Source organism: Catharus ustulatus, chromosome 5 (genome assembly GCF_009819885.2).
Source record: "Catharus ustulatus isolate bCatUst1 chromosome 5, bCatUst1.pri.v2, whole genome shotgun sequence".
In the NCBI taxonomy this organism is placed as follows: Eukaryota; Metazoa; Chordata; class Aves; order Passeriformes; family Turdidae; genus Catharus; species Catharus ustulatus.
In genome coordinates this window covers 22,823,123-22,829,270 of record NC_046225.1, presented here as the reverse complement: position 1 = coordinate 22,829,270, position 6,148 = coordinate 22,823,123, and positions in this window count along the sequence as shown.

The window sequence follows — 6,148 nt, the reverse complement described above, 5'->3', positions numbered from 1 at the left end:
GCAAGTTTTGCAGCTTCAAAGGAGATACTGTTTTTTGATGTATTTCCTTGCTGTAGGAAGGTACAACATTTTTAAATTCTTTATTAATTTTTTTTTCTACCAGGTAAAATATTTACTTTAATACTTTATTTGAATCTCTTAATTTTTAAAAAAATTAATTTAAATTTGGAGTCTGTAATTACCTTAGGAACAAGTAACTTCTCTGTCTGTTTAATAAAAACTTTAAGGCAAATTGGACAGGAGGTGTAGATAATACTTTAATATGTGTTATAAACGTTAAAATGTAAATATAGTAGCCAATGATACTTACTGTATGGAAAAAGCATTTATTAGTCATTTTGTGCCCTCTAAGTTTCTGTGAGGAAGAGTCCATCATGTCTGTCCTTTAATTCTTTTGTTTGTTGATTTCTTGGATATAAGCTGTTTATAAATGTTACTCTTGTGTATGACAATAATGTGTTATAGTAACCATGAATGTTCATAGACTTCCTAAAATAATGTGACCATTCCTAGTTCATCAGGTTATTTTAATAATATGCCTGAATGGTACTTTTCACCTTTAAATCCAAACATTTGCAAAGGATATTTGACTTCTGTTAATTCCCTAAGGAGGAAAAACTGAGACAAGCAAGTCATTGGCATAATCTACTTTTGGATCACAGAGCAGACAAGAGACAGAACAAAGTCTGATTTTGAGGGTAGTGCTTTAGTCACAAACCAAATTGCCTTTTCTGCTAGTGGGATATTTAGTACATAAGAAAGCTTTTTGATTTCTGTATGAGCAGGTTTGTCTGTGTATATTCACTATTATCCTTGTCCAGGACATATAAGATGTATCTATTCCAATTCTAGGACTCCCAGTGATTTCAAAGATTGGCAGAGCAGGGCACTGACTTGTATTTTCTTCTGCAGGCTGTTACTCTGTGGACTGGTAGGTGCCAGCAAATAATTTCATATATGCATACACACCAAATACTTATTGTAGTTCTTGACTTTTATTTTACTATATCCTGTCCTTTCCAGGAATGCTGTAGGTGCCTTAACAGCTCTTACACAAGTTGTCTCTCTAGAATCTGAGAAGAAATTAATCTCCTTGTCTTTGTAGTTCAATTCAAAATGTACAGGTGTGTCAAGCTGACAAAGGTTGCTGGAATGAAGACTAGAGAGAAAGCCACAAATCTGGCAGTAGATGTAGTGTACCTGTCAAAGGCGGGGTTACATTCTGTTTTGGGGCTTTAATCCATACTACACTTCTTTTTTATCCAATATATTGTCTCCTTCCCCCCCGCTCCCCTTTTTTTATAGTGCTTTTGAAGAAGATAATATCATAACAAGTATTGTGGTTAATGTTATGATCATAATACTTTGTTCTAATTTAAATACCCTCCACAGAACAATTTGAGGTACAAATAGGAGATAGAGAATGTCACAGGAAGTGAACTGCAAAGAAGGTGTAGCTTGAATTTATGAATTTCGGCAATAATGTAGTTCTCCATAATACAGCTATTAACTACTGCTCTGGGTGAAAGCACTGTAAAAGATTCATAGGATCCAAATTTGATTTCCTTTGGAGAAATAATAGTTTCTGACTCTGAAGACAAAAAACATAAACATTCTCCCTTATCTTGACTGCCTCCATGCTCTTGACTACCTACTGCTTTCTGGCATTCTTTGGCCCTTTAAATCACAATCAGACCCATGAAGTTGCCAAAATTAGCCTTGTTGTGTTTTGTGGAGTTGGTCTTGGCCTGAGTTATTAGAATTATAATAACTAGTAAACCTGTTCAATAAAAGCATGTCGCTATTATACCAGATATTTTCTCATATAGAACAGTAGTGGTATAGGCAATCAAAGACAAGAAGAAAATTTATTTATATCCAACTACCTTTAGTCAGTTGGAGAAACAGCAGCAGTTGTCTCTGTCTGGGCTGGGTCTTGAGAAGATGATGTGCAGCAGGCATTCCTCTAGTGGTGAAGATTGAAAAAAACAATTCATTAGAGGAAACATGAAACGAGATTGTATGAGCCAAGCAGATTTAGTTAGTTAGAGAATCTAAAATGACTTTGATGGCATTGGTCTAAAGAATACAGAAACAGCACCAAAATGCACTTTTCCAGTTCATGGGTGAAAGCTAATGAAGCCCTTGTCTCACAGTAAATAAAACAATAAGAAACTGACTGGAGAAAGGTAAATAACTTCCAAATTGTTTCTGTAAGAAAAAAAAAAAGGTATGTCACTCATTTGTAATTTTTTTTGTTCTTGCAATGACTTGAAATGAAAACTTATTTTAGAACATTTCTCTTTGAGAGAATCCTATTTGTGTATGATGCTAAGAAGATTTTGAAATTATTTCTCACGTTTTCATAGACTGAAATTTGCTAAAATAAGATTTATCACAGAGTATTTTCCTCATTTTCTATAAATTCTATTCTACAGGAAGCTCTTGACCATTTTAATAAGCTATTAGTAAGATAATACAGATGCCCTTTTGGTTGAAAAAATCTTAGTAGTGATTTCAAATAGGTAAGTGGTCATTAGAAGTTATGATGTGATTTTAAAAATCATTTTGCAAACAGCAGACCCAAGTGCAAAAAAAACTTCAGTCATGATGAATAGTGATGTATTAAAGAACATTTTTCTCTATGGCAGCAGAGGAATTGTCCTCTTTCAGTAAAGTTTTAACTTTTCATTTCATTGGTATGTTAGAGAAATCAAAGACACAACTTTTATGAACTGGCAAGGAATTAGACAAGGTTCCCTGACCCTTCTTTATTTTTTAAAAATGAAGTCCATAAAAATTATTATTTTTCTAATTATTATTTTTATTGCTCTTCCAGTCATAGCAAAGTCTATGATTGCTTGTCTTACCATAAAGAAAAATCTCATAGCAACTTGAATGAATGACTTCCTTTGATAACAACAAAGAACCTGATTCACTGAAGTATTTTAGTGACAGATTTCTTCTATACTTCAGGGAGAGCTTTGGGTATGAAGGCAGCATAGAACTGATTTCTAAATATGACCATGCACACGATATTTTGTATTTGAACTGCTTTCTGCCAAGATTGTCTTGTGAGCTTAGGAACCTGCATGGTACAGTTGGGCTTGCAGTGTGTGTAACTTCTTCCTTGAGGGGTGGAATGGGTTGTCCATGCCACACAGTGAAGGGTTGTGTTGGGAGAGATCTGTACAAGCTTGAATAAACCCAGCAGTGTACAGTAATTTCACGAATACAAGCCGCAGCAAGAAGACTAAAATTTTGGTGGAAACCCGGAAATGCGGCCAATATTCCGGTGCAGCTAATCTATGGACGAAAATGTGATATCTGCCCTTACCTAGTATCATGCTGGTCCAGTCCCTAGCCAAAACAGTCTGAAATCCATGGTTTCCCGTTGTTCCGACGATGAACCAATCAGAGAACAGCTTATTGTCTGCCTGTGGATGGTGGCGTTACTGAGGGGCAGGGGTTGTTATCGGGGTGAGTTACCTCGGCAGTTCGATAAAAGTGTGTGATATTTCTCTGTACTTTTTAAAGTGTTTTCAGTCTTGTGCGGCTACGGGGCTGGCTGGGCTCGCAGGGAGAGGGCTGCGGGAGCCTCTCTCCCCTCAGGGAGAGGGGTAGAACGGCCACTCGGCTCGCAGGGAGAGGGCTACAACGGCCGCTCCCCCCGCGGGCTGCGAGGGCTACAACGACCGCTCGGCCACGGGGTTGCGAGGGCTACAACGGCCGCTCCCCCCGCCCGGCTGCGAGGGCTACAACGGCCGCTTCCCCCCACGGGCTGCGAGGGCTACAACGGCCGCTTCCCCCCGCGGGCTGCGAGGGCTACAACGGCCGCTCCCCCCGCGGGCTGCGAGGGCTACAACGGCCGCTCCCCCCGTGGGCTGCGAGGGCTACAACGGCCGCTCCCCCCGCCCGGCTGCGAGGGCTACAACGGCCGCTTCCCCCCACGGGCTGCGAGGGCTACAACGGCCCCTCCCCCCGCGGGCTGCGAGGGCTACAACGGCCGCTCCTGTGCCAGCACGGAGATGTGGCTCCGCTCGGAGCTCAGCTGCCTGCCTGCGTGGCTAAGTGGCTGTTTAAAGGCAACACGGATCCATTGGGAATGCTCGCAAAATGACCACACTATTGTTCCTGTCTTTTTCGGCTTGTAAATAAAGGGTGTGTCTTTTTTCACTTGGAAACAATGTTTCCGAGGTCGGCAGTAAGCCAGTAAGCCCCGGCGATCCCGCGATTGTGTTACTAAATGACGACTTTGTGAAAGTTCGCTGCAAACTAAAGTGCGGCTAATATTCCGGGTGCGGCTTATCTATTAACAAAGGCAACAATGTTGCCAACACACCAGCAGTGCGGCTTATATTCCGTGCGGCTTGTATTCGTGAATTTACTGTATGTTCATCCACAGTGTGTGCAGGAAGGAGGACAGCCATGTTGATGAGACAGTCAATCCTAATAAGAAAGCTGTACTCTGTCACAAAATTACAGTAACTGTTTGTGACACAGTGATGGTGTACTTCCATTAAGTGGTAGTAGTAGGTATTTGCATGGTTCATTCTAGGCATGGGATTTTATGTTTTAAATGTATATTTACAATAATAAACTTGTTCTATCATGACTGTATTCTAACACCTTTGGGATAAAAACTGCCATAGGTCAGCACCCTCACTCTTCAGTTTTGCATGGTCATCTTTTTTGGCTTTTTAAATTTTTATTTTTAAACTAATGGAGTGTATAGAATTCAGCTACAAGGTAGTATGAAACAATTCCACAAAACAGTAAAAAATGGATGACATAAGGAACTTACGCTCAGTCACTGAAAGTAAAGCTTCAGACTTTTGAAAAGATAACAATGGTCACAGCAAGCAGAACCTGCATTTTCATCTGAAAAATAATAACCCTTGGCACTTAGAACACTATAATGTAATACTGACTCCATGTGCTCTCTACAACACTTTATATGTCATCAGTTCTTGAAGACTTTTTGATCACCTGCTGCTCTCACTTACTGAAGCCTCACTTCTTGACTAATACCGTGTTTCCTAGTCCTTAGCCATGCTGGGAAAAAAGCTCATAGAGTAAAACACAAGAGAGAGGTATCAGTCTTTTTATAAGGCAGATCTCAGCAGTGCACCTTCAGAGTACTTTCTAGCTGTCAGCTCGGTGGGTGTCCAGATATGTCTTGATGCAGTGTTGAGATGTCACCCACGTAAGTTACATCTTTTCTCTGCCCTCTCACTTTCTGTGTCCACTCTTTACATCTTCTGGAAGGAAGTGGCTTCCTAGCAAGAGTATATGTGTAGCTGTTTGCTTCAGGCAACTGGTGTTCCAGAGACTGTGATTTCCTCTCCAGAGCATATTTGCCTTGTGATTTAGACACAAACATAGTTATAGAGCAATAATTGGAGCTGTAACCACATTTGACTGGTAATTACTTGTCCTGTGTGGGTGTGAAATACCTGCAGAGTTCCCAGCCTAGAGGGTTCAGGAAACATTATTCTTCTGTATTTTCAAAGTGAAACTGCATCCCAGTTTGTGGTTTACAAGAAACTTGAAAATACAGTAAATTCATGAATACAAGCCGCACTGAGTATAAGCCGCATCTCTGGGTGTTGGCAAATATTTAGGTTTTTGTCCATAGATAAGCCGCACCCGAATATAAGCCGCTCTGTCGTTCGCAGCGAGGACCCGCGTGCAATTAGTAACAGAACCGTGGGAGGGCGGGGTTTACTGGCTGAGCTAAGGCTGTGCAGGCTCGGCCCGCTAGGGGCCGCTGACGGGGCCAGGTGGCCCAGCCCGGTGCTGCCGCTCGGGGCCGGCCGCCGCTGCCACTGGGCTCGGTCACCCCGGGTCGGCGCTGCCCCGCGGTGGCAGGCAGGGACGGAGCTTCCCCCGCTCCTACGGCAGCGGCAGCGGGCGGGGACGGAGCTTTCCCGCGCCCGTGGCGTCGGCAGCGGGTGCGGACAAAGCACCCCGCCTCCTCCCTGGGCCACAGCAATGGCTGCGCGGGGCTCCCGCCGGCTCCCCGAGACGCGGCAATGGCGGCGCGCGCTTCCACCCGCCTCCCCGGGCCACAGCAATGGCTACGCGGGGCTCCCGCCGGCTCCCCGAGACGCGGCAATGGCGGCGCGCGCTTCCACCCGCCTCCCCG